This window comes from Silurus meridionalis, chromosome 4 (assembly GCF_014805685.1).
Source record: "Silurus meridionalis isolate SWU-2019-XX chromosome 4, ASM1480568v1, whole genome shotgun sequence".
Classification (NCBI taxonomy): Eukaryota; Metazoa; Chordata; class Actinopteri; order Siluriformes; family Siluridae; genus Silurus; species Silurus meridionalis.
In genome coordinates this window covers 5,053,629-5,068,600 of record NC_060887.1, presented here as the reverse complement: position 1 = coordinate 5,068,600, position 14,972 = coordinate 5,053,629, and the positions used below count along the sequence as shown (strand labels likewise).

General features: G+C 37.6%; 1 protein-coding gene and 2 long non-coding RNA genes across 6 annotated transcripts in view; 2 read left to right on the top strand and 1 right to left on the bottom strand.

Annotated features, from left to right (window-relative positions):
- The window catches only part of LOC124384584 (little elongation complex subunit 1-like), a 294,671-nt gene that overhangs the window by 52,510 nt on the left and 227,189 nt on the right, over positions 1–14,972 (bottom strand). The gene's annotated exons all lie outside the window — the stretch shown is intronic.
- The window catches only part of LOC124384677, a 50,827-nt gene continuing 38,729 nt past the window's right edge, over positions 2,875–14,972 (top strand). For both annotated transcript variants that reach the window (XR_006925460.1, XR_006925461.1), the window contains exon 1: positions 2,875–2,981. This is a non-coding gene — a long non-coding RNA (uncharacterized LOC124384677). The remainder of the gene's footprint in view (positions 2,982–14,972) is intronic.
- LOC124384774 lies at positions 3,684–6,093 on the top strand. The gene is made up of 3 exons (XR_006925590.1): positions 3,684–3,734; positions 5,401–5,556; positions 5,632–6,093. It is a non-coding gene; the product is annotated as an uncharacterized LOC124384774 (long non-coding RNA).

Here is a 14,972-nt window from a genome sequence, read left to right as displayed (position 1 = left end):
CAAAAACAACTGGAGGAACGTGTTGCTCAGCTTGAGTTTATTTTGGATCAGACCACCATGGAGCTCCAGTCTTCCCTGGAAATCCATGAGGAACTGGAGAAAACTGTAGAATGTGAGAGAGAGAGCTGGACGAGAGAACAAAAACAACTGGAGGAACATGTTGCTCAGCTTGAGCTCACTTTGGAACAGACCACCATGGAGCTCCAGGATACTCAGAATCACTGTGAGAAAGTAAAAAATAGTGCAGAGCAGGAGAGAGATCATTTGATCAGAGAGAAAGAGCGACTGGAGGAAGGTGTTGCTCAGTTTGAGCCCACGTTGGACTTTAAAGAAAAACAAGAGGACGAAAGAGAGAAAACTAAACTTGACATAGAGGAGAGGAACAACTTACAGCTTCAGACCAACAGGGGGCTCCAGGATACCCAGAATCTCTGTGAGGAAGAAAAGAAGACTTCAGAGAATAAAACAGATCATTATATGAGAGTCCGAGAGCGATGGGAGGAAATTGTTGCTCAGCTGAGACAAGAAAACATTCAAAAGAAAATGAGAAATAGAAAAAGAAGAAGAAGACAAGAGAAACAGAGAGTCTGAACACTTTTACTACAGCGAGACACAATAAACACTATTAAATAAATAAAGATTTTGAATTTCAATCATGTCTAATGTCTCTTCATCACAGAGAGCATTCAATGATGGCATTTTTTTTCTTGAAATCCACTTTAGTAAAGTCAGTGATGTTTGATGTCCTTAAAGAAAAGGAATTTGACAGAAACTGAAGTTGAGGTATTTTCTTGCAGCTTTAGTGCTTTGTTCATTTTGAGCTCTGAAAGCAATATAGCTGACAGTTAATGTGGGGCAGAACCTGATTCACTTAAACATCTGTACTTTATAATTAATCACATGGATTGGCACAAGAAAGTGGATGATCTTTCAGCAGTTATTCTGACAGGGTTAACACTGGATTCACCTCACAACACCTGAACACTACTACTGGATGGAGCAGCGGGTGCGTGCACGAGCGGCGGTTGGTGAATGGAGGGTGGAGCCGGGGGGAAACGAGCGGTGAGAAGCAGATCTGTGGCTGATGGGACTAATCAGTGTGCTCTGTTTTAGTGACTGGTGACGAGGAGAAAAAGGAGAAAGACACGAGCAGAGCTGAGCACGTGTGTGTGTGTGTGTGTGTGTGTGTGTGTGTGTGTGTGTGTGTGTGCATGTGTGTGTGTGTGTGTGTGATGTAGAGTGTTTGAGTAAATGTACTTTGTTACTGTACTTGAGTAACTATAAGTGACTTCCTGTCTGATGAACTGTTCTGTATTGGTCCTGTTTACTTCAATAGTAAGGAATGTAGACCTGAGATCCTGATTATTGGTCTTTTATTACCCATAAGGCAGTGATTTTTTAACCTTTTTTGAGGCGTGACTCATTGTTTACATGAAGAAAACACAGTGCATGTAGGGTACGGTCTCAGGAGCCCTGCAGTAAGTGTGCTGTGTGCATGTGATTGATGAATGTGCAGGTAGAAATTCAACTGAAACTGCATTCAATCTGGTTGATTATCAAGCAAGTTATTTTTTAACTACATTTAAGTTCCCTGTTATAGGATAACTTGCAATTCTGTAAATTCGACTTTATTTTCACTAATTCCTGTTAATACCTAAATATTCCTGATAATTCATATGGGAAGTTTCCAGTCTTGAAAATTCCTGCAACCACATTCCTAGGAAATACATGAGCTGTTCCTTGGTCTTGGGCACAGGGATATTTTGCCTGCCTTTTTTTCCTTTTAAGTTTTAAATTGTTCTGATATCAGATGCCCCAAGAAATTGCAGTTTAGACACAGAAGCTTTGTGTATGTGAGGATCCTCTATAATTATTTGGAGAAAGAGTCTGGTGTCATTATGCCATGGCTTGGGAAGTCGGGATGTTGTTAATAAATGTGAACTGATTTAATGTCATACAGTGTGTCTGTGTTCTACATTACAGTGGGGTCTGAGGTTCGGTTCCCAGCGTGTTGTTTCCTTACATTTTTATCCAGGGCCCAAAATCTTTCCACTGATCTCTCACACATTTAGAAAGTGATCTATGCAGAGCTGAACATCTCACCATGAATGATGAACAACCTCATGCATAATTTTCTTTTTCCCCCTCTTCTATTTGTTTCAATTTTTATTTAAGCATACAATACAATACAAAATACAATACAATACAATACAATACAGGTGTGAATCTACCTGTCATGAGGAGTGTATTGGAGAGTGTATTTGTAAATTATCTGCTAGGTGGCAGTAGTTGCACACTCACTGGTAAGCTGTAGAACAGGGGTCAACTACGGTGGCTGAGAAGTGCAAAACAGATTAACAAATCCGAAAACAAATTAACAAATCCAAAAACACAAGTCAGACAAACTGGAAAATGTAGATATAGTTTGTGAATGTAAACTTACCGATCATTGGACAAGACACCTGTCAGTCAAGATATACAGGTGAATGACAGGTGTCTTCTCCAACCATTGATAAGTTTCCATTCACAAACTATACCTACCTTTTCCGGGTTGTCTGACTTGTCGCTGTGTTTTCGGATTAGTTAATGTGTTTCGTGCAATGATTCAGACAAACCGGAAAAGGTAGGTATAGTTTTTTTCCCTTTGCAGACTTTCCTGAAGCCCCTAAATTAATAATGGTCGTAGTGACATTGGTAACACTGCATTAATGTAATAATATCTGATAGCCATTAGAGGGCACTCTCGTGCTGCATGTGGGTGTGTTTGCAGTGTGCAGAGTAAACGAGTAAAAAACGCTGTGCAGTCATGTCTCCGGTTCTTTCTGCGCATGCTCCGAACTTAATGGTATAATATGTGTTTTATAGCATAATGATGCAAACAACAGTATTTACATTCATCACATTACTGTGCTGGAAAACAATACAAATTAAATAAAAAAGAAGAAAAAGTGTAGTAGAAGAAAAGCGGGACAAAGACAGAGGTAATGTGATGTAATGAATAGTGATGATCATATAAATAAACTCAGTTTAGTAAAAGTTTGTGAACAAACTTTATATTGGTCCAGTTTTTAAAGTTTATTCTAAAAGTTATAAATAGTGTAATAAGTGGAAAAGAAATATGAGTCAGTTCATGTCACACAGATTTTTTTTTTATTTTTTTATTTCAATTCAGTGTCATTACAAAATAGGTTTAAATTTGTAGAGATTTTATTTGGACAAACATTTCAGACAAAAGAAATCAGCAACATATATTGGTCATCGTGTATCAGTCGACCTCTAGGTGTGAGTTTAAATGATATGCTCAGTTGTATGTATGAGATAATTGTAGTGTCTCTGCGTCTCTCAGAGAGACAGAGACTGTCTGGACGGTGAGACGCCACTAAGCGTTAATATTATAATAATTACACTGATCTATTAGAGACGCTTATCAGAAAAGTCCGAATCAAATCCACTCACAAGTGCAGCAGATTCATGTGATGTGAAATAATGTCCTAATGGCAGCAGCATTATACAGTCATATATATATTTCTATAAAAGAGCTCTGATACGGATTTCAGTCTTTAAGAAGAACATCTTCAGAGGGTTTTTTTCTCGTCCTGGTATCATAAGTGTAGATAAACATAGGTTGTGTTTAATTGACAGCCCTGATGAAGTCTGATGACCTGAAGAGGGTGGAGCTGAGACTTCAGACAGCAGACGGACTTCTGAGGAGGAACATCAGCACCACACGAGAGGTTAGAGGTCACCAACCTGTAATTCATCCTGGAGGAATTAAGTGTGATTAGAGAGATAGCCATTTAAATGTGTTAATGCAGCTGTGTGTGTGTGTGTGTGTGTGTGTATCAGGTGAGTGTACAGTTCAGTGAAGTGCTGATACACCTTCAGGACAGACTTCTGTCTTCAGAAGTAATACTGTAAAAAAGTAATACTGTAACGCATTACTTTTAAAAATAAAGTAACTCCGTTACCGTTACCGTATGGTAACTTTTATAAAATGAATGAATTTGGGCTGAAGTGTAGACTACAGTCTGACCTGTTTACAGCAGAGACACATTGTAGGATTGGAGATTAAACCACTGTAAACACGAAGAAGACGCGCTGTGGGCGTGTCTCCGTTTATTCAGGTCTGTGCGGCAGTAATGGCGAGTCGAGGCGAGAGCAAGACGAGTTTCTCAAAGTGGAAATATGCTCATTATTTCACTTTAGTTGAGTATAAAGACAAAAACTTTTTAGTCTAATGTAAGCTGTGTATTTCTGGTTTGAAGCTCGTATCTACTGCGATAGCAACACCTCCAGAAACTCCATGCCTGAGGAGCTAGAAGCTAGAAGCTAACCCGGTGTTCTGTTCTACATTGTTGATAGTTTTCATACTTCAGCTGTGAAAGGAACATTTTTAAGAGCTCAACACAACAGCTTTTATGATGCAGAAGCCACTTTAGTGTTTGATTGTGAATATATTATTCAGCTTGTTTTGTTATTTATTTCAGAAATGCTTGTGATATATTCAGTTTGTGCTGCTCTGACTTTAATAAAATAGTGTTTAAAAATGACTTTGTGTTTAATTCAGTTTTGTGTTTGTAGATCATAACACATAAAAGGGCATTAATGAGAACATTAAAGAAGATTCTTTAAAAAAGTTACTTTTAACAGTAACACATTACTTTTTGGTGTAAGTGATCAACAAAGTAATTAAGTTACTTTTTGAATGAATTAACTAGTAACTGTAACTTGTCACTATTTCTTAGTAACCAGCACAACACTGGGCACGAGTTTGTCCATCTTTTATTCTCCAGACGTTCAACTGTAGTCCACGGCACGTATATTTTCTGGAATTAGACTTTGAGAAAACTCAGGTAGAATTTACTACATGACCACCCACATGAACCACAATAGACTTCTGCATATTTTCCTGTATTTTATTGTCTATTATGGTGTTGTTCTGGTTGTTGTTCTGATCTTTGGTGATCATGATGTACTAATATACTGCAGCACTTCATGTGTTACTGTCTTTTACAATCAACTGCATTAACATAAAGAACAGATCATTAGAAAGAACTTTTTTGTGTATGATATTGTGTATTCATGTATTTTTCCGCATGGTAGTGGTACATTGCATCACTTTTCAAGCTACTATCTCTTATTATATGTTACGTTAACGACAAACAACAACAGATTCATGTATCTTAAAAACTAAATTCTCATACGTGCATTACATTTACATTAATGTGTTTTTTCCTGAGCTCATCAGTGCAGTATGTTGCATCACTTTCATGCTGTCGTCTATTATGATGTACAATATTACAAACAACAGCAGAGGATTCATAGATCTTTAAAGAAACTTGTGCATGCATTACGTTACTGTGTTTGTTTGTTTGTTTGTTTGTGTTTGTTTCACACAAGGTTTTAGAGGAGGACGAGTGGACGTCTCGTCTGTGGCGGTAGAGGACGATGAGTGGACGTCTCGCCTGTGGCGGTTTGGCAGCACTGGGGTTTGGCTCTGAAGCTGGAAACACACCTGCTCCCCGTCAGAAGAAATGGTTGGATCTGTTTTATAAGGTTTGTGCTGTTAAAATGTGTATGAGAACATGATTAAACACAGGTCCCATAACCTAAAGGTCTTTATTTGTACAGAGTGAGAAATGTCCAGTGCAGGTCCACGGCCAGTCGAAACTTTCCGGTGGACCACAGAAACGTCTTTGTGGATTCCACCCTCCTAAAGTGTTCATGTCAGACTTTCAGGTGATCATCTCTTTCATGTCACGTCACTGTGGACCTGCACAACTATATTTGTGACCACACTCATGTGCTTTAAATGTCCTCTGCTGTGGGATGCAGAAATACTTGTTGCAATATTTATTTTTATTTACAAAATCTCAATAAAGTGATGTTTATGTAACAAAATGCACTGGAAGAAAGACAGACAGGCAAAAGTTCACCAAGCAGAGCTTCTTTATTTTCTTTCGTTTTCACCCTGGCGTTTTCCTTTCCAGTGCTCACACCAGGGTTCTCGTGTTTCTCCTCTTTATTGGCGTCACCAGACTGAAACAGAGCTCTGAGTAGTCTCATCAGCTGCAGGTGTTTCTTACCGCTCGTGCCGTCCGGCTCCGCCTCCACTCGCGCACCCTGCTACAGTTTACATCCCTAATCATATAGAACAATATCTGCTTTATCTATTCCCATTTCTCATCCAGTGATCAAATAGTGGAAGCACTGAGATCAGTGTAAAAGACTTTGGTTTTTGCTCAAGTGTGTTAAAGTGTGTTATATTTATAGATCTTCATATCACTTCACTTCTGCCCTCAGACTCTCACTAGTGTACAGAGATGATTGTGGATTAAACATATTAATGTGTGAATGTTAGATTTTCAATGTTTCTTCTTATTTAGATCTGTAAAAATATAAATAAACAGAAATATAAAACATGTCCCATATAATAAACTTTAGTTAAAAATGTTAAAGGTTAAATAAGTACATTAAGAAAATAAATATACATCCATTTTATGCCCCTTTATTGGAAAAATTAGTCAAATCATACAGATATTAATTAACATGAGTGACAAGTGATGTATTTTCATTCACATCATCAGTAGTTTTGTGCACTATTGGGGGATTTATAAACATCGATCTGCCAAAAACCATAACAAATGTCCATCATCTATCCATTTCCTTTCTCTTTTTCCTCTATTCCCTTCTTCCCCTTCTTTTCCCCTCTTCCCACCCCTTAACAGACTATTGATCTCCAGCTTCACACAGCTCACATCCTCAACTCTCAGTCTCACAATCATCTCCACTGTATTGAGCGTGTTAAGCTCCAGGTTTTTATGACTGCACCATGTCTCTCAGGTCTTTCTTCACTGAAGCAGGGTCGTTGACTGAAACTGATTTTACATGATGAGGATTAATCTTTCTCATATTAATGAACTAATCATGTACTACAGTATTTAAAAAGCACTTGTATTCCTCTCAACCGAGAACAGAAAGCTGAGGGTACATTGGGAACAAGTTTCCCAAAACTGTATAGTTGCAATCTGGAAAACCTCGAATCGATATTTGAAAAGAACTTAAAATCCTGTCAAACATGAATGAGGTTTATGTATTTGTCACAAATTGTTACTCAATCATGAAAATAAATAAACAGCTTTTCTTGTTTCCGCATTGTGCTTGTAACAGAAATGGACAATAGGAATTCCAAAATTAGAAGAGGACTCCAATGTAAATAGAAAAAGTTTTCATGATAAGTCCTTTAAAAAATAAATAGTAAATATGAAAACAAAAATAAAAGTAAATATAAAATAACCATATCGTTCCAATTCATACTGGATCGGTCGAGATTCGGGTTACCAATGACCGACACAGCTACTGGAGGAAGTTCAGAATCCAGGATTGAGGTGTTAAAGTTTAAGACTTTATGCAGTAGAAATAAATCCAGGCAGTTCCATGGAGGTTCCCAATAACACAGTCCACACACAGTCTTGATAAACCCTCTTCAGCTACATGTGTAACGCCCACATTCCTCATTATTCTCTAAAAAGTAGCATGTAATTCTTTAATGGGCGCTTCATGACCCTCTGTCTCGTCCACAACTTCATCTCTTGGCTGTCTGTTCTTCTGACACATTTATTACTCTTGATAAATCAGCCTTCAAGAATAAGAGATGTTGTGCTCATTACTGCTTCATTACTGCTGATTCTAATCACACATTCAGCACTTCCTTATATACCGACCATAATCACAGTGTTAATGACCAGTGTAATTACTGTAAACATATAAATGCTGTGGTGACCCCCGTGTGTAATGATGCATGATGGCACTGCTGGATTTGTAAGATTTGATTAGTGAATACGGGTGCGTTATTGAAATACTCGATTGTGTGGGTTTTGGAAGAATTAAATCATTCGCGAGTCTCCTGCAAAATGGTCTTAAGTTTTTTTTTTTATAATAAAAATGACTAAAAACACTACTAGACTACTGGAGCACACTGAGGCAAAATGTCTGAAGCGCAAGACAGAGGAGAATCGCTGAGTGCTACAGAAATTACTTCATTATTAAAGAAAGGAACATACAAGTGAAAATCTTGGCCTGTTTTTTTTTATATATTATTTTAGTTGATGTTCCAGGCTCTGAAAAGTTTTTTATTCATGTCCATTTTCATTATTTACACAAAAAGTAAACATTTAAATAAACCAAAACGTCTGTTTATTTTCTGTTTATTTTTTTTAATTATGATATTAAAAAAGGAAGCAAGTGAAACAAAAAAAGCAGAGTAGCGGGAAAAAGCAGTTGAGCTTTTGTGAGAAGCTGGAGAAAATAACATATTTTGAGGGAGTGGGACTGAATAATATGTCCTGTGCAGGTCTCTAGGTTCAACTACATCTTTTAATAGTTGTGTAATTTCTTGCATTTCTCATCTGCTGAAGCTCATCTGAAATGATGTTAATGGTGTTTATTGTGTCTCGCTGTAGCTGCAGGGGGCGTCAGTGAGCACTCGAGCATTTTTAGATGTATCATGCGTACAATAAAAGTTTCAAATCTGTAGATATAAAAATGATCAAAAGACGAGACGATCTACAAGCTACAGAAAATCACTCTGCTTCATACTATTGACTATAAGTCTCATCAAATTATCAATCTCATGATCTGCTCTCTTCTTCTCTTCTATACAGAGATTCAGGGAATCCTGGAGCTTTTTGGTAGATTGGAGGTGTAAGGTGTTCATCTCCTTCATGTCTCTTTTGGCCTTCTCTCTTTCGTCCTCCCATTTCTTTGTCTCATTTAACAAAGTGGCCTCCAACTAAGCAACATGTTCCTCCAGCCGCTCTCTGTCTCTCATCAAATGATCTCTCTCTTGCTCTGCACTATTCTTCTCTTCCTCACAATGATTTAGAGAATCCTGGAGCGCTCTGATAGTTTGGAGCTGTAAGATGTTCTTTTCTTCCATGTCTAGTTTGGCCTTCACTCTTTCATCCTCCCATTTTTTTTTCTCAATTTCCAAAGTGGCCTCCAGCTGAGCAACACGTTCCTCCAGTCGTTCTCTGTCTCTCATCAAATGATCTCTCTCATGCTCTACACTATTCTTCACTTTCTCAAAGTGATGCTGGAAAGGTTCGAGCTTCATGGTGTTCTGTTCCAGTGCACAAATAGAGCATTTCTCACACAGATAATGTGGTGATAAAAATAAATAAGATGTTCTTTATGTGTAAGTTTGTCTCTGACTGTGGCAAGAAAAAACTCTCTGAGACGGCATAAGGAAGAAACGTTGAGAGGAACCAGACTCAAGAGGGAACCCGTCCTCATCTGGGTTTCACTGAATGTCCATTTATTACAGCTAAATGATGTTGAGGTGAAGTGATGATCAGATACAAACTGTAGTCCTGAGTCAGTGTAGCAGACTGTTAACATAAACTACAGTCCAAATCCCAACCCTCAAAGCTCCTGTTCTTACTCTGTTTTGTTTCTGCGTGGACTATTTCAGCCTGGGGGTCGTAAGTTTTTGGACACTTTGTTTTTGGTGTTTTTTCCTACGAGGACATTGTATTTTACCTGATAGTAGTAGGGCACATGTTTGATCTAAAATAATGAAAGTGATGAGACGGAACTCTTTGTACAAATAATCACACACACACACACACACACACACACACACACACACACACACACACACACACACAGTGTATATGAATATATAGGTGCTCCTAATAAAGTGTTTGTAATACATGAACACAATTAGTATCATTGTACATACAGTAACATGGTCATTTTTTAAATGTTAAAGACTCCTAATATAAATAATACAAAATTACTGTAACATATAAATATTGAAAAATGGCCCTGAATCCTGTCTGTACTGTAGATGCTTTGTTTGAAGTGTTGTGATCATGAAGATGAAATCCTGCAGGTTATTTGGGTTTGTACTGAGTGATAGTTGTTTCATAAACACCTTCTTATAAAATCCAACTCAAATGTTAAATAAAAATTCACTCTAAATTTGTAATCAGCGGCATCTCACCATCACATTCCACTACGGGAGCGCAGGAGGAGGAGATGCCCGACTGCATGGAATACAGGAGAACATCAAATCCCCTACCATTAGATAACTGCAGAACACAGTGTAAATAACGACATATTTTCCTTCAATAAATCTGGAAATGCAGCCATTACGCTCTCACACAGTCGTTACTCTCTTTATGTTCTCATTTTCAGTCCTAACTATAATGATGTTCATGACAAAACTGGCATGAAGAAACGTGTTCACATGTCACATTTTCATCTTCAAATTGTATCTCGGGTGGTGATGCCACTAATTAATGCTGATTTTGCCAAGGTGTTAATTATCAGTGTAATTACTGTAAACATATAAATGCTGTGGTGACCCCCGTGTGTAATGCTGCATGATGGCACTGCTGGAGGATTACACCAATGGAAGATTAAGGAGAGAAAGAGTCTCCAGGGACCATGATGATTTCTCGGCCCATGATGATGACTGAATAATAATCTGATTTAGATTCCTACAGCTGTGCTCCTGGATCTATGTGATCTATGCAGCTGCAGGACGTGATGACTGGCTTCTTGGTGACTTTAACAATATGTAGAAATTGTAAACATTGTCCTGATGTAGTCTATAATATGACAGGTGACAGAGGCTTCACCCCTCAGACGCTCCTCACCTCCAGAAATGCAGATGTGGAGCTCTGGATGTCTCAGGTGGAAGACTTCTATACCACCCGGAAAAAGTGTGTAAGATTATCAGGGTGTGTGGTGTTTTGCACAATGTGGCACTGAGGACCAGTTTCCCCTCTCCCTCCTCACCTCCCTCCCCCTCAGCATTATGACCCCGAGCCACAGCCCCCTGCCCCACAAGAGCGATATAAACTAAGTGGAAGAATCCATGAGGAGGTCATACGCCGTTTGTAAGGAAGACAAAAATAATGGTTGTTATTAGTGTTTATTGTGACTCTTTGTAGTAAAAGATTAAAATCAAGATTTAAAAAGATAAAAAAGATTTGACAAGACAGAAATAAAAATGATCAAAAGACAGACGATCTACAAGATACAATAGCTTTACACTCAGCTTTATACTATTGACTATAAGTGTAAAACTATCATAAATAGCCATAAGAGGAACAGAAAGAGGAAAAAGGCATGTTCAGACTCTCTGTTTCTCTTGTCGCCTTCTTTTTTCTATTTCTCCTTTTCTTTTGAATGTTTTCTTGTCTCAGCTGAGCAACAATTTCCTCCCATCGCTCTCGGACTCTCATATAATGATCTGTTTTATTCTCTGAAGTCTTCTTTTCTTCCTCACAGAGATTCTGGGTATCCTGGAGCCCCCTGTTGGTCTGAAGCTGTAAGTTGTTCCTCTCCTCTATGTCAAGTTTAGTTTTCTCTCTTTCATCCTCCTGTTTTTCTTTAAAATCCAACGTGGGCTCAAACTGAACAACACGTTCCTCCAGTCGCTCTTTCTCTCTGATCAAATGATCTCTCTCCTGCTCTGCACTATTTTTTATTTTCTCACAGTGATTCTGAGTATCCTGGAGCTCCATGTTGGTCTGTTCTAAAGTGACCTCAAGCTGAGCAACATGTTCCTCCACTTTCTTTTGTTCTCTTGTCCAGCTCTCTCTCTCACAGTCTACAGTTTTCTCCAGTTCCTTATGGATTTTCAGGGAAGACTGGAGCTCCATGGTGGTCTGCTCCAAAATAAACTCAAGCTGAGCAACACGTTCCTCCAGTTGTTTTTGTTCTCTCGCCCAGCTCTGGCTTCTCTCAGTTATGTCCTGTTCCTGCTGCTTTCGCTCAGAAGCCAAAGTAGCCTCCAGCTTTTGCACCGTCTGTAGCAGAATGGCTTTCTCTTCTTTCTCTTCTGTTATCTTCTCTATCATTAGAAGAGAAAATGCATCCAAGTCTTTCTCTACTTTCTCCATGTGTTCCAGCTTCTCCTTCATTTCAGCAATCTGCTTAGTTTTCTTCGTTCTTCTGCTTTGAAAAAACTTTCTCAACCTTCTGAAGAGCTCCATGTTTATGCCTCTTTACTCACAAGCAAAAACCTTGGAAATGAGAGAAACAGAGACGCATTCCCAATTATAGACGTTGCCTTACTGTGACGTCACAGGCAGATGCCCCGCCCTCCGTCTGTGAAGTAACCCAGTCTCTTTTTACCTGACACTATGCGCATGCGCACATTACAGAGGTCAAGAGCGGATAAAATAGCATGTCTTCACAGCTTTTCTGTTGTTCCTGAGAGAAGAGCGATATTACAGTCATAAATAAGATAAAAACGGCTGTAAACTGTGTATAAAGCGAGTGAATCCGAGTTGAGAACCGGAAGTTGACCGGAGTGACTCTATGAATGTTGCAGAATCATAAATGACCAGTAGGTGGCAGTGTGATGTGTATTAGAGCTCATTGTCACAGCAGGTAATTAGAAGTAGTGGAGCTCTAATGACGTCATTAATAGCGAGGACAAGACACACAGCAGTTTGGGATTCTTTTATTGACTTTATTGATTAATTGATTTGGAGTATGATTGTGTTTCTGATCAAAGTAAGTTCATGTGTATGGAGTAAAAACAACCTGTACATTTCTCACTTCCAGACAGTATTATGAGATGTTCATCTGCTGGAAGTTCATGTTTAATGCTGCATGTTTTATAGGATTTATGAGCTGGAATAAATGTCCAAAAACCTCAATTCAACACTGAGTGATTTTTGTAGTTTGGTAGATATTAGATCTTTTGATGTATTATTCTTTTTTAAATATCTGTGTTTTAAATACACATTTATAAATATCAAGGCTTTTACTGGGTAATAAATTAAAAACATAAAGTCATAATTTACTGAAATGAAATTGAAAACATCAAAATACAACAAAAATAAATAAAAATGACTATCAATATGTTTAAAACTAGAATAAATCTGGTTCAGACAGTTAAATACAGTGCAGTATTACAGCCTTATTTCATGTTTATTTTATAAACACAGTTTGTCATTATAATATTAATAATAATAATAATAATAATAATAATAATAATAATAATAATAATAATACTTTATTGCAATAGGGTGCTTTAGTACCTAAAGGTCTACATTTAAACATACATTTATATTCTAAAATTATAAATTTTTATGATTATTATTATATGAAGATTTCCACACTTATATGATATATCCTACAGATTAATCACTATAAAGAAAATAGAAACATACACAAGAATGTTATTAACAACTTGTACACTGTACTGCACGATCCATGTGGAATATAATGTGATATAATAATGAATATTGTGAATGTAAACAAACATTCAGCAGTAGTTGAAAAAAATCAGGTCAGTCTCTGAGCATAAGCACTGAATCACTTGGAATTTACTCGCTCAATAATAAAAACTCTTTGCTATAGTTGTGAGGTGACTGATACACAAAGCCATGGAGCAGTTGGACACTGGGGAGACAATCAGATGAATGAAAGTAGAAAATGTGATAAAACCCTAAAGTTTATTGTGAGATTTGAGTCGTGATCGTTCAGATGCACAGTGTAGCAGCAATGACACAAACTTCACTTCACAACCAGAGCAAAAATACATGAATGAAAAATGAATGAACTTAAAATTCAACAAATGGAAAAAATCCAATGTTATTTAAACTTTGGAGAAAAATCTTATATTCTGTTATTCAATTCTCTCATACTGACCACTGGATGTTCTACGGCACCTCATGGTAAAGACTCTCTGATGACAGGAGACTCCACCATGATGCCGAGGCGATAAGAAGATCAGTAACATCCTGACACTGAGTTACAGTACAGTGGTCAGGGTCTCGTAACTCAGACCCCATGTCCGAATAGACATAACAATTGTGGCTCAATACTCAAATTAGTTTTAGCTGTTCACTAATCATTTACCAATAAGTTACAAAAACTTAAAATAATACATAACAAACCAAATGAAGACATCTTTCAGTCACGAATGAGAAGGAGAAAATCAGCTTTATTGCAGTCACTTCAGACCCGTCCCATGGAGCTCTCGGGAGAGAATCATCCTGACAGCAATGACACCCGTCAGCTTTCACATGCGAGTGCGAATTTGATATAAACAATCCTTATTTTTTATATCTCACACCTAGTAAAATGTACATATTGTGTCTAATGTCTCCTCCCTCACAATTTACGTACATCATTGATTTTATGGGGCTTTGCATATCCCACCTTTTGCTCACGTGTTTTCTGGTGTGTTTCTGCCTATTCTTAGTTAAAATTCCACCCATATCCAGGAGGCCTCGTTCACCTCCATACGAATCTAATTTACATGTACAAAAAATATCTCTTGATGGAGACCTTGTTTTAAAAAACATCCCCTGATCGTGCACTTTTCTAAAAATCTCGTCTGGGTTTTTTTTCCTACGTCTGCAAATCATCCTTTGTTTTGTTTACTGTAGACTTTGTATAAAACGTGTTTTTTACTAGTTTTACAATCCAGGGCTTTAGTTTTAACACACCAGCACTTTTCTCCAAATGCTTTTCCTAATTTTCATAGCTCTCGTCTTTTACTTAGTTTTTCTTAAAATCTTCTTAAAATATATTTCTTATGCCATAATACTTCTTTATATAACATTTCCTGTCTTACTCTCATCCTGCCTGCATCTTAAGCTCATGCTCTCTCATGCTTACTTCCTGTGTGTTTTGGACAGTGTACCTCTTATACAAATTCTTGCAACTATTCTCCTACGTTCTTTATTATCTGATGATGTGTTGTGCCTATTAACCTATTACTCTTCTCCTTTTTATATTTATATATATTTTTATATGATTTTTTTCACCTACGTTTCTACTTGTGTTTTGAAAATATGTGCATATGCTGTTTGAGTATAGTTAAGGCATGTTGCCTGCATGCTGTTTGCTTATTTTACTATTTTTATTTTACATTATATTTTCCTATCTTTTCCTTCCGGCCGACACACTTTGCCTGGTGTACGTGGTCACCACTTTTA